This window comes from Pelodiscus sinensis, chromosome 6 (genome assembly GCF_052426305.1).
Source record: "Pelodiscus sinensis isolate ZL-2025 chromosome 6, ASM5242630v1, whole genome shotgun sequence".
Taxonomy (NCBI): Eukaryota; Metazoa; Chordata; order Testudines; family Trionychidae; genus Pelodiscus; species Pelodiscus sinensis.
Genome location: NC_143057.1, coordinates 17,040,559 through 17,055,226, shown reverse-complemented (window position 1 = coordinate 17,055,226; position 14,668 = coordinate 17,040,559).

Sequence of the window (14,668 nt, the reverse complement as noted above, 5' to 3'; positions counted from 1 at the left end):
TTAAATTCTGTAAGGACAATGCTGCAGCAATTGATCCACCAGGGGTCAATTTAGCAGGTGAAGTGGTGAAGACCCCTAAATTGACCATCACTCACTTTCCCATTGACTTGGACTTCACCAGAATGAGATGAAGAGGGGGAGTTGATGGTAGAGTTTCTTCTGTTGACCCAGAGTGGCATAGATCCTGTGGTAAGTAGATCTAAACTACATCAACTACAGTTACATTACTAACACAACTCAAACTGTGTAGCTTAGATTGACCTGCCCCCATAGTGTATACCTGCCCTTACTATGTTTATGCTTTCATAGGAGCATGATTGCAGCTTAGCTGGGCATACCTGTGATAACTTTAATCTTGCTAGTGCATCTAAAAATAGCAGGGGAGATATAGTGGCATGGGCTTCAGCACAGCAGGTATGAGCCTTCCCAGAACAGTACGTAGGAAGTGTGATGTTAGCTTGTGCCAAAGTATGTACCACTGCTTGCTGTAGCTGTGCTCGCTAGATGAAAGCTAAATCCAGACATTCCAGCTAAAGCTGCAATGACATCTCCTGTGGCAGTGTACACATTCGCTAACATTCATTCAAATCAATGAATGGAGACAAAACTACATGAGGTACATAATCTCAGCTAAGCAGTGCACCAAGAATTGTCAATAGCAAGCTCTAAAAAAATATTTAAAATGAAATAACTAATTTCAAATAAATGTGAGGAAATAGCAATCTGTCTGGGGTATACTGCTCACAGGAAGAGATGAAATTGACTAAAAATAACAAAAAATTTGTTATGAACTATTCACTCAGCTCTACATGGAAATAAATGTTGGCATTTAACAAGTCACACTTGGCACCTAGGCTGCACACAGTTGGGCCCTCCTTGGTTAAAGAAAAGCGCTGTATTTAGGGAAAGGTGGCCCAGAGAAACAAACCCTTAGGACAAACTGAGACCAACTTTAGTAAAGCAAATTTTCCACAAATGGAAATGCCAAAGCAAAAGACATTTTTCAAATATCTTCTTCCACTAATGTCGCAGGCTGTGTGTGATGAACAGCTGGTATATACCTTTAAAAAGCAACATTGGGGGAATGAAGTCCCTATTGTAATCGTATAAATTACTGATGATATTTTGGCTTTCAAATAATGTGTCACCAGTGACTACTGAGTTTAAATAAATTCATAAATTCCACTTGTTTAGTTATGTATATATTTCATTCTGACCAAATAGGAGTTTTAATGGAGGAATTAAAATTCATCAGGCTAGAATCCAAAAATGAACTCTGTTCTCTAATTTTTTATCTGATTAACACTGATGAGCAAGGAAGTGGATGCAATATACCTTGACTTTAGCAAAGCTTTTGATGCTGTCTCCCACATAACTCTTCCCAGCAACTTAAGGAAGTATGGACTGGATAAATGGATGGTAAAGTGGATAGAAAGCTGGCTAGATTGTTGGGCTCAAAGCACTCAACAACTCTATGTCTGTTTGGCAGTCAGTATCAAGCAGAGTGACCCAGGGATTGAATCTAAGGCCTGTTTTGTTCAACATCTTTATTGATGACTGTGGGGCCAACTCACCGCCACGTGCCACCAGCTGGCTTTCCTCGGAACTGGCTCTCTTGCCTTGCTGGACACGTCTCTCTAGGTGGTGTCTCCCTGTGTTTCTCCTGGCTCACAGCATCCTCTTCCTTTGGCAGGGCCCACACCAGTGTCCAAGTTGTTCACTCTGCTCACACCCCAGGGTCCTCTCTTTCCCAGAGTACCCTGTTCCCCTCCTTAGGCACTGCAGCTTGGGAACTTGCTTGGCCAGAGCTCCCCTAGTCCTGCCTTGTCTCCCCAGCACTGCTCTAGCTCCAGGGAACCTCCTGCTTCCCTAGTAACCAGGCCCTCACTACTTTCCTCCCAGAGCAGCTGTCAGTTCCCCCTTATATCACACCCAGCAGGGCCCTCATCAGCTAGAACTGCCTCAGCTGGGGCTTCACTCCTAGCACCTGTTCGGAGCTGGGGTTTTGCCCTTAAAGGTCCAGTGCAGAAAAAGTGCCCTGTCACAATGACCTGAATGAGGGGGGATCAATTGTACCCTCAGCAAGTTTGCAGATGACACTAAGCTAGGACACTATGTAGATATGTTGTAAGATAGGGATAGGGTGCAGAGTGACCTAGACAAATTGGAGGATTGGGCCAAATGAAATCTGATGAGGTTCAACAAGGATAACTGCAGGGTCCTGCACTTGAGACAGAAGAATCCAAAACACTGCTACAGGCTGGGGACTGACTGGCTCAGGGTACATCTAGACTACAAGCCTCTTTTGAAAGAGATCGTCTAGACAGCCCCAAGTCTTTTGGAAAAGCGAGCTGCTTTTTTGAAAGAGAACACCCAGGAAATCTGGACGCTCTCTTTCAAAAAAGCCCTGTTTGTGTTCAAGAATGCCTTTTCCTGAAAGAGCTCTTTAAGAAACAAAAGCATTCTTCCTCATAAAAGCATGTTTACCACTATCAAAAAACCTGCCACTTTCTTTCGATTTAATTTAGAAAGAACAAGACGGAAGTCTAGACAAAGGTGAAGTTTTTTCGAAACAAAACCCCTGTAGTTTAGACATAGCCTAAGGAGCAGTTCTGCAGAAAAGGACCTGGGGATTACAGTGGATGAGAATCATAGAATCATAGACTACTAGGATTGGAAGGGACCTCGAGAGGTCCATTGTTTTGAATTTCCAGTAGCAGTGTCTGTGTTACAGAGATGGTTAAGTTCAGGATGGAATTTTATAGATGTTCATCAATCTTTTAAAAACCTTTTAAAAGAATTTCAGGCGACAGACAAAATGCGCAAAATGTAGCTAGTGGTCCAGGTTGAATGAAAAGAACGTGTAATCATCAAGTGATCCATCTGCTGACACTCATTCCCAGACCTGAAAAACAGAGGCTAAGGACACGATCCATCCATCCTTCCTGGCTAACAGTCATTGATGGAACTATCCTCCATGAACTTATCTAGTTCTTTTTAATATGTTAAGGTCCTGGACTTCACAACATCCTCTGACATTAAGTCCTATAGTTCGACTGTGTGTTGTGTGAAAAAATACTTTTTTTGTTTTAAATCTGCTGCCTTTTTCCTTTTAATTTCATTTGTTGACTCATATGTGCTATGAGAGGGAGCAAATAATTTTTCCTTAAAAATAATGAGTAGTCCTGTAGCACCTTAGAGACTAATAAAAATATATTGGATTATGAACTTTTGTGGTTAAAATCCACTTTATTAGAGTTGAAGTGGAAATAACAGTAGAAGCAGTTATTTGTCAATTGTACGACCTGTGTTAACAAAGCAAATTAAGTGAGCTGGATGTGTTCCATTCATAGATTTTCATGTGAAAATGCAAATGTCAAAGGCAGGGGAAACTGGCTTTGTAGCATGTTAAGCAGTTAATATATTTATTCAAGCCCAGGGTGACAGTGTCAAATTTCTAGTTCAGCAGTCTCTCACTGTAATTGGGTAGTAAAATTCCTTTGTAGAAGAAAGGCTACTTTTAAATCCATGATTGAGTATCCAAGAAAGTTAAAGTGTTCCCCTACAGGTTTATGTGTTACCAGTCAGGGTATGTCTACACTACCCCTCTAGTTCGAACTAGCGGGGTAATGTAGGAATACAGCACTTGCAAATGAAGCCCGAGATTTGAATTTCCCGGGCTTCATTTGCATCAACCGGGCACCGCCATTTTTAAATCCCGGCTAGTTCGAACCCCGTGCCGCGCGGCTACACGTGTGGCTGCATTCCATGAGGAGGACAGCTAGTTCGGATTAGAAGCCTAATCCGAACTAGCTACTCCATGCCGCGTGTAGCCGCGCGGCATGGGGTTCGAACTAGCTGGGATTTAAAAATGGCGACGCCCGGTTTACGCAAATGAAGCCCGGGAAATTCAAATCCCGGGCTTCATTTGCAAGTGCGGTATGCCTACATTATCCTCCTAGTTCGAATTAGGAGGGTAGTGTAGACATACCCTCAGTGAGCAAGCAGTTTGGCATGGGGAAGTTTGCCGTCGGGGCCCTCCTCATGGAGGTAAGGCACTCTGGGGCTGCAGTCCCTGGAGGGGGGAAGTCCTGGAAAAGGGGGACCCTTGGGAAAGGGGAGGTTGTGGGTTGTGGAGGATGGAGTGGAAGTGGGGGGGAAACCCCATCCCTAGGGGAGTTGTGTTGTCCCACCCTCACACAGCCCTACTGCTGTGGGGGTGGCCTTATAGGGGATGGCTCCTGGGGTGTGTGGGGGGAGGGGAGGAAATCTGGGTGGGCACCTCCCAAGGGATCAGGTACTCCCTCTCTCATTCTCTTTTTGTGTGTTTCATTGCAGAAGAGAAGAGTGAGGGGGGATTTGATAGCAGCCTTCAGCTTCCTGGAGGGAGGTTCCAAAGAGGGTGGAGAAAGGCTGTTCTCAGTAGTGACAGATGGTAGAACAAGGAGCAATGGTCTCAAATTACAGTGGGAAAGGTCTAGGTTGGATATTAGGAAAAACTATTTCACTAGGAGGGGGTATGTCTACACTACCCTCCTAGTTCGAACTAGGAGGGTAATGTAGGCAAATGAAGCCCGGGATTTGAATTTCCCGGGCTTCATTAGCATAAGCGGGGAGCCGCCATTTTTAAATCCCCGCTGCTTCGAACCCCGTGTAGCGCGGCTACACGGGGCTCGAACTAGGTAGTTCGGACTAGGGTGCCTATTCCGAACTACCGGTACACCTCGTTTCACGAGGAGTACCGGTAGTTCGGAATAGGACCCTAGTCCGAACTACCTAGTTCGAGCCCCGTGTAGCCGCGCTACACGGGGTTCGAAGCAGCGGGGATTTAAAAATGGCGGCTCCCCGCTTATGCTAATGAAGCCCGGGAAATTCAAATCCCGGGCTTCATTAGCAAGTGCGGTATGCATACATTACCCCGTAGTTCGAACTAGCGGGGTAGTGTAGACATACCCAGGGTGGTGAAGCACTGGAATGGGTTACCTAGGGAGGTGGTGAATCTCCATCCTTAGAGGTTTTTAAGTCTCAGCTTGACAAAGCTCCGGCTGGGTTGATTTATTTGGAATTGGTCCTGCTTTGGGCAGGGGGTTGGACTTGATGATCTCCTGAGGTCTCTTCCAGCTCTGTGGTTCTATGATTGTTGTGAGGGCCATTAACTCGATCCTGCTGTGGAGGGTCATCTGTCTGGGAGACCTGGATGTGACTGTGGCTGGATTTGCTGACCTGGGGTTCCTGAACTGTGGCGAAGCCATAGATGGGACCCGCCTCCCAATCCGTGCATTGGACCATCAAGTGGTCCAGTATATCAATCGAAAGGGCTACTTTTAAATGGTGCTGTAAGCCGTAGTTGACCACTGGGGACAGTTCATGGACAATTTTGTTGGGTGGTCGGGCAGGGCACATGATGCCCGTGTCTTTCAGAACTCTAGCCTGTACAGGAAGCTGGAGGTGGACACATTCTTCCCCCACTGTGAATTAGCAGTTGGGGATGTACAGATGCCACTGTGCATTGTGGGTGACATGGCCTACCTCCTCATGCCGAGACTCATGAAACCTTATACTGGACACCTGGACCCCAGCAGGGACCAATTTAATGCCCACCTGAAGTGATCCAGGTTAAGTGTACCTTCGGCCACCTCAAGGCGCAGTTCAGGTGCCTGCTGACCCACCTCGACATGGGAGAGCACAACATCCCTGAGGTGGTCTTGGCATGTTGTGTCCTCTACAACATTATGGAGAGGAAGGAGAGGCCCTCCTCCCAGGGCAGGGGGGTAGATGCTGGCCGTGAGGTGACCCTTTAAGCAGCCACTAACAGCTGCCAGGCCCATCAGTTGGGAGTGCACATTTGGGAGACCCTGAGAGAGAGTTTCTCTCAAGGACCCCAATAACTTTCTCCAGGGTTTCCCCCTAGAAACCCTTTCCCACCACAACCCTTTCTCCTCCTCCTCCTCCTCCTCCTCCTCCTCCTCCTCTGGCCACGTGACGATGAGGGTTTTGAGGCTGGAGTCCACCATGATGGGTGGGAAACAGATTCGCCACCCTGCAGGGTCTGGTACAGCTCGTCAAAATAAGGGCACGTGTGGGGTCCTGCCCCTGAGCACAAGCTACACTCTCTGGCCTTGACGTATCTCTGATGGAGCTCTTTGACCTTTCTCAAGAGCTATTCTAAGGTCTGGGGTGAGTGTCCACACTCCACCAGGGACTCCGCCATGCGTTCAAAGATGTCCACACTGCGGTGCATGGAGCAGAGATCCTGCAATGTCTCCTCCTCGCTCCACAGCTCGAGGAGGGACAGGATCTCTGCTCCAGATCAGGAGGGTGCTCGCCTCTTGGTCCCCCTGAGTGGGTCCTGGGACAACTGGGGCTGCTCCCTGCGAAAGCCAGAGGGGTGTCAGGAGGCCTGTGGCTCTGCCATGTGTGGCAAGGCATGTGGCAGGGAGAGCTGTGTGGTCAGGGTGCTACTCTCAGCCCGGCTTCCTGCCACTAGGCTTGTCTAGGGTGCTTGCAGTAGGAGACAGGAACTACAGGGTTGTGATTACTTTGGGTGGAGTGTCCACCAGGGCACCTGTGTTATTTCCTGGAGAACTCTTTCGAAAAGAGCTCGTTTGGAAAAGGCATTCTTCCTCATAGAAAGAGGGGTACTACTGTCAGAAAAAAGCTCTCTGCTCTTTTGATTTACTTTGGAAAGAACGCTATTGCAGTGTGGATGTAATTCAAGTTTTTTAGGAAAAATGGCCTTTTTTTTGGCAAAACTCTGTAGTGTAGACATGAGAGAACAGAAGATGGTGAAAGGGGGAACATAAAGGACAAGGGTTTGTGGGCATTTTACTATGTCACTGCTACATCCACATCTCAAAGTAGGCAGATTCAAATGTAGATCAGATGGCAACATGTGTTCTTAACACACACTCCCAGGTGACATGCTGCCTCAGGTTCGACATGACCCCTAGGTACATATCTAAGGGTTTCCAATGTGTGCTGGGAAGGGTTGTGGGGGGAAGAGGGGAGGTGCAAAACCCCATAGCTCAAGATGAAGAAAGACAGAAATTCAGCTACACATTTTCAAACAAGAGAACTTAAAATATCTCAGTCCACAGACAAAAGAGAGAAAAGTATAATGGAAATGGCAACTCCACTAAAAATTCATTGACTGTGCCAGGGTCCACTATGCCATTATTGTTGCAGGAGGTTGAAACTGACTAGTATATGACACTGTGATTATGAAACAGCATGATTCTACTTAACAAAAATGGTGCATTTTTTCTCTTTTTTCACCTCATTCTGAAGCTTGGTGTTTTGGGATATTTTGTGTCTTAGATTATATATGTTTTGTATTTTATACATACGTATATAAAGAGATAGCTAGATAAACCATAGTAGATGTTTTTGCATTATCTGATGCAAAACATGTTTCTGTTTTAGCAGTTGTGTAAATGGTGCTTGCATTTTACTTTCATTATAACTGAAGTCAAAGCTCCCAAATATCTCAGTTTGCTCATATGGACATCAGTCCATAAATGGGCAATCTGTTTTTACAGTAGTTATTGGAGTCGAGCTTGTCACCAAAGCTAGTTAGCCAGCACCATACATTCTTGAAGTTATTTCTTAGGAATTTTCCCCATTTAATATTAGATATGATAACTATATTGGTGATCTAGGCAGTTTAAATATTTTCATTTGGAGACAGTCTTCTAGTTTTAAAGGACTGGCCCTTTTTATGTACTTTATGTGATTTATCTGATTCTGTTTTCAGATGCAGATATTTCTAATATTTTCTGAATGCTCAACTCTGGAGTTGAACAAATCACTTATCGTGAATAATCTAGTGAGTGAAACTTGTTTTTCAGATAATTGAATATGCAGATGAAAAGCATGATTCTTTTGAAAGTGTTTGTTATTCAGAATTACCTGATGTTTTGCACTCTTCCCGTGTCATTACTACAAATAATCAAAAGGAATCTATGTTACTTGTGACTGGTCAGAGAAGTAAAAATTGGATTTGCAGTCAAACCTTTTGATATGAATTATTGTGTATGCAATTCTGAAATTCACCTTCTGCAAGCAGTGTTCAATTCTGCTACCATTATTTGCATTCTTCCCTTGCTTGTGTTGAATAGTACCTCATCCTATGTAATCCCATCACAATGAACAAAACTGTTAATAGAATAAGAAACTATTTAAGATGAATAAGTGTAGCTTAATCTGGCCCGTTGTTATCATGTCATATCACTAATCTAGGAAAATAATTTGGATATATCCTATTCTCAGATGACCCTGTCCTTAGTGGTGAGGAACATAACAATTAGGGGGGTTATGAATTACACGGAAATAGTAACAGCAGTTAGTGGAAGTTCTAGTTTACAACCCAGCATGCTTAACTTTAAACTTCATGGCACTGTGGGCTGTGTGAGGGTTTCTCTCTCTCCATTACTCATCAGCTGAAGGCAGTAGCTTTTCACAAGATCACTTGTAGCATGAGCCAAAATCATGTTCAATTCATAAATGTTGGCAACACTGACACATGCTATGCAACACCAGGATATCTCAGCAATACTGGGAGGCTGTGTCTAGACTGCATCCCTTTTCCATAAAAGGGATGCAAATTAGACATATCGCAATTGCAAATGAACCGGGGATTTAAATCTCCCCCGCTTCATTAGCATAAAAATGGCTGCCGCTTTTTTCTGGCTCGGAGCTTTGCTGGAGAAAAGCGCCAGTCTAGATGCAGATCTTTCGGAAAATAAATCCTTTTCCAAAAGATCCCTTATCCCTGGTGGGAAGGGGATAGGAAGTGACCCAGGGCAGCTCCTGAGGGCTCAGCGCGTTGTGAGGAGGAACTCCTGCGAGCCACCGGTGGGAGCCACCCGCCACTGATAGAGCCCTGGGTTGGGGCCCGGTGGAGAGGGAGGGCCCAGGCTCCCCTACCCCTCCTTCCCTAACCCCCGACACGTGGGGGCTCGGCTGAAGGACTAGGACGCAGAGCCTGGACACTAAGGACTAGGCCAGAGGGCCATAGTTCCCCTAATACAGGGGCAGTGGACCTTTGAAACTAGGCTGGGGAAAAGTGAACTATGCCTGGGCGACCTGCCCAGAGGGAGGGGCGGGTCCCCGACAGGAGGTTATGTCCATAAAAGGCTATTAGCGAGGGGATAGAAATGGTGTCCTTGGCCTCTGTCTGTCAGAGGCTGGAGAAGGATGGCAAGAGACAAATCACTGATCATTGTCTTCGGTCCACCCTCTCTGGGGCACCTGGTGCTGGCCTCTATCGGCAGACAGGCTACTGGGCTAGATGGATCTTTGGTCTGACCCAGTACAGCTGTTCTTATGTTCTTATGATGTACTTTAAGCTGTGGATGCACTTTTGTGCCAGAAGTTTTTGTGCAAGAACTCTTCCACAAAAGATTTCTTACACAAAAATCCTGCAGGGTAGACGTAGCCCTAGTAAAGAAAGGTAGTCACTTCTTCCTGTTAGTCATTCTTCTGCTCATGCATAAGTTACAAAGTAGCAGTCTGAGTCATTCCTCTCTTATACTGAAAAATGTATAGAGAAGGGCAACAAAAATGATTAGGGGTATACAGTTTCCAGTGAAGCAGAGATGAAAAAAATGAGACTTTTCAGCTTGGAAAAGAAATAAATAAGATGCAATATGATAGAAATCTACAAAATCTTGACTATTGTAGAGAAAGTGAATAAGGAAGTGTTATTTACTCCTTCATATAACACAAGAACTAGGGGTCCCCAATGTTTCAAAGTTTTTATTTTTAAAAAAGATATATATTTAGGAGTTACTGATCAAGAGCAAGGACTCTGCTTTAATGTAGCTTGACACATTTATTGTCATGAAATGTAATTGCTAGGAATTTAAGGTTATTACTATTGAAATGAAAACATGAACTCTGCAAAGTAATTTGGTCAGCTGTACAAAGAACTAACTGATTTGGATCACACAGTTATTATAAAACAAATTGCATGTGATGGAAATTATTAGTGTTCCCTGTGGTATTGCCAATTAGAACAAGAGTTAGCTGAAACCAGAATGTTTGTCATATAAGCTGTATACAGTGGTTGACAAGTTAATTGGAGTGGAAGAAAATCAATATCTTAGAATTTTCCCCCTTGTTTCAAGTGTTTGGATTTCAAAGTAGAACATTTTGTTTAGGTACACTTTAATAAATGTAATAATTTATTGAAGTATAGCCCTAAATCATTAAATGGAGATTTTGCTGCTGCCTAAACAATCGAAAGAAAACAAGACTTGCTCCAACAACTATTTTTCCAGTTAGATCAGTTTTGGTCTCATTATGACAGGATATATTTTACAGAAGAGAGCTTCTGCGTTGAAGCAGTAATACAGATTAGTATGGCTCATTCTGATTCCCGTGAATAAATAACTCATAAAATCACATTTTAACATTTAATTTGACTGAGGCCAGATTTTTTATTTTACAGTGTTTTCCTCTGCTTAATTAAGGTTGCTATAATTATTATTAATTGAACAGTTCTACTAGCAGTACCTTGATAATTAAACAAACTGGATGAGACTCAGTACAATATATCCAACTGGAGGGGGGGGAATGCAATTTTCCAAAGCTCAGCATATTAGTCACCACATGACACATTCATTCTAACTTTTCACTTGGAACATGAAGCTTATTTGCTTTTCTTATGAAGTGGAAAGACTTTTTAAGAGATGTGCTTATTGCTTGCATGGTGATGGTTATATAGACCTGTGATGGAATGTCAGGGCTGAACACGAATACTTTAAGAATGATTGGTGCTGATTACTACTAAATATTTGGTACAAATATCCTCTTATGTACTTAAAACTGCGGAAAATAAGCCTATAGCCCCAACAATGGAGCAAGTGTGATACCATAAGGCTATGTCTACACTGCAGAGTTATTTCAGAATAAGCTATTCCAGAATAGTTATTCTGAAAACAGCTTATTTCAAAATAGCATATCTACACTGCAGGGAAGCCTCAAAATTAGTTTGAGACAGGCTTCCTTAATGTAGACATGCTATCTTGATTTAGAGGAGGCGCTGAGGAGAATAACTTAGAATGGCCTTGGTGATGGGCTATTTCAAAATATTAGAAGTGGAGCGTCTACACACGCCTTATTTAGAAATAGCTATTTCAGAATAGGCATTATTCTTCATCGAATGAGGTTTACAGAAGTTGGAATAAGCCATCCGTTATTTTGAATTTACTTTAAAATAACGGAATTGCAGTGTAGATGCTCACATAGTCTTCCAACACTTAGAGGCTGCGTCTACACTGGCCCCTTTTCCGAAAGGGGCATGCTAATTTTCCAGGTCGTAATAGGGAAATCCGTGGGGGATTTAAATATCCCCCGCGGCATTTAAATAAAGATGTCCGCCGCTTTTTTCCGGCTTGTAGAAAAGCCGGAAAAGAGCGTCTACACTGGCCCCGATCCTCCGGAAAAAAGCCCTTTTCCGGAGGATCTCTTATTCCTACTTTGAATAAGGAATAAGAGATCCTCTGGAAAAGGGCTTTTTTCCGGAGGATCGGGGCCAGTGTAGACGCTCTTTTCCGGCTTTTCTACAAGCCGGAAAAAAGCGGCGGACATCTTTATTTAAATGCCGCGGGGGATATTTAAATCCCCCATGGATTTCCCTATTATGACCTGGAAAATTAGCATGCCCCTTTCGGAAAAGGGGCCATTGTAGATGTAGCCAGGGTGTGTCTACACAGCAAAGTTATTTCAGAGTAACGACCATTATTCCAAAATAACTGTCTGCTCTGCCCTTCTGTTGATTATTTAAAAGGGACACCTAGAAAAAGGGTTGCTCTATGGGCCCTTGTCTACCTTAGGGAGTTATTTCAAATAGTTCCCCATATTTCAAAATAACAGGCAGCATGTCCACACTGCCAACCCTGTCATTTTGAAATAATGGACTGGTTATTTCAAAATAATAACTCTAGCTTTCCATGAGGAATAACACTTATTTCTACATTGTTATTTCAAAATACCTGAGTGGAGATGCTCAACTGATACTTTTTCAAAATAATTGGCCACTGCTCTGGCTGCATCTAACATAGCCAATGCTCCCCTTTGATGGGATATGTAAAAATTAATAGGGGTCTACGATGGCCGTACACTAGTGGTTAAGGATTTCAGCCACAGCATTACCCTTGAACATGTTTTTCCCTTTTGTTTCTACATTTTGGAAAGACAGATTAAGAATCCGGCCAAAATAGGCATTATCCTTCCTGATGTATAAACATGCTCTTTCCATTCCATTTTGTAGCCTAGATAAATAGATAAGCATGCAGTTGCTCTTCTTTGTTGTGAGTGTGTCCAGACTACATCCCTGTGTCATCATTTTTTGAGGTTTACAGGATCTTTCAAAAAAGCGCCTTGTTTCCAAAAGAATCATGTCTAGACTGCGGTTTCAATTTTGAAATAAAGCTTTTTCGAAAGAGCACCATTACGTGATTATGCAAATGAAGCATGGGATATTTAAATCCCGGCTTCATTTGCACTTTCGAAGTGCTTCATTTACATCCCCCTGCCGACAGAGGGATGTAGTCTAGACGTAACCTGTGTCTTTTACTTACCCTCACTGGTGGTGTATAAGATATTTCCAGGGCTATGTCTCTTGTAATCCCTGTAACCTATTGATTTGGAAAGTTTGTGGCATAGGAAAGTGTTGATTTAATTAGAAATTCTTTAAATAGTAATTGGGGTGGGTATAATAACATCAATCACCTGGTTACTAATATTCATTGTGTAAGAGTTAACATTACTAATAAAGTCTTAGGGAAAGTAGTGATAGACGTGTGAATTAACATACTGTACTAAAATAGATAAAAGGATGTAATTGCTGACAAATTGTTTCCACTCAGATGTTGTGTTGAATGTCTGAGGTAAATGTGTGTAGGCAATAAAGAAGTTCTGCTTGCCCCCATCTACTCCTGGGTTGCCTATTTCTTCTCTAACACTCGTCCACAGCTTTTAGCACTCCTGCAGCACCCCCAGATGCCCCTAGGCAGGGATGAAAGAGGTCACCCACCTGGACTAGTGCAGATATCCTGGACCTCATCAAGGTGTGGGTAGAGGAGACCAATCTCCAGGATCTCTGCACCAGAAGGAAGAATGCTGATGTCTATGGCTAAATGGCTGCCAGCCTGGCCAGCCTGGCCAAAAAAGGACACGCGTGGACCCTCAACCAAGTCTGCATGAAAATCAAAGTGCTTCACCAGGCCTACAACAAGGCCAGGGAGAAAAGTGGATGCACTGGGGTGTCTCTTCATACCTACTAGTACTACAAGCAGCTGGATGCCATCCTGGAAGGGGGGGCCAGTCACTTCATCAGCCCTCATCATCATCTCCTGCCAAGACAAAGGCCATCATCAGTCTCCACAAGACTGAAGAAGGAGAAAGAGGAGGAAGAAGGAGGAGGAAGAGGAGGAGGAAGAGGAGGAGGAGGAGGAGAAGCAGGACAGTCTGGACACCATGCCTACCAGTCAGTAGGTCGTAATTTGCCTGAAGCCAGTCCCCATTCCCAGGATGTCTCCCAGGGTTCAGGTGAACCTGGAGAAGGCAGTTCAGGTGAGTTCCATCACTTTCCCTATACACATACGGGGGCAGTCAATGGGTGGCGAAGGGCTGTGCATGCCTTACATGTGTGAGATGCCGCCAGTGTCAGACCCAGCATGTGCAGGACTCAGAAGGATGCTGAGCCGCCCCATTCCCGTCTCTCACCTGCAGGCTCCTGGCCTGGCCAGCACTTTCCCATGATGGCTTGTCCTGGGCCTTAGGTGTAGCGATGCTCCTTTGGGACATCTGTGCCCCTGTAGGAAAGTGCCCATTGTCTAGGCAATATATGGCCTTGCTCAAAGCACATCACCATTGTCTGAACCAAGACCTTTATTGTCAGCACAGATGGGCTAGGCTTCATGCACAGTGTCTCCTAGATGACTGCCCCTGTAACATTTCTTCACAGCTGGGCCAGCTGCAAGCATTGTGCATCCACCACCTCTCACAGCATCTTCCCGACACCATGGGATTCACCAGAGGAAGCAAATACAGGAAGATCTGCTTCAGGATCAGATGGCCTGCCTACCACCCCTTGTCCTGGGTCTGAATGAGCAGTGCCAGGAGAGGGCTGCTGACTAGGAGAGGCCCTGGTCTGACTGGGAGCAGCAGAAGCCTATGTGATGGAGTGCATGGCCACATTCATGGAGCGGACCACTAGCCTCCCAATCCTCCCAACTCCCTCACCAACTTCCCCCTTGACCTCCTGTGGCTACCTCTCCTCCCCGCACCCCCCCACCAGGGGCTGCCAGGGCCCCAGAACACATAAAGGTGGGACAACTCAGGCAGCCAAAGACTCCCAAGCTACCCAAGGTAGGGGCCAGTCCCAGCCCCATCTCTGAGCCCTCCTGCCACCTCCCCTATTCCAGGTTCTTTCCCCAATCCTTCTCTATTGTATACCCCCCAAATAAACAGACTTGGGTTGTTGGGTTTTTTTAAAGAGGCTTTTTTTACTTGATCTGGGGAGGAGAAAAATGGAGAAGGGAGGACAGGGGAAGGGACGGATGAAGGAGGAAAGGCACACAGGGGTAATTCAGGAACCTTTTGTGTAGAGGCACAGGGAAGAGTGTCACAGGTAACTTTGGCTGAAACTGTTCCTCAAGGC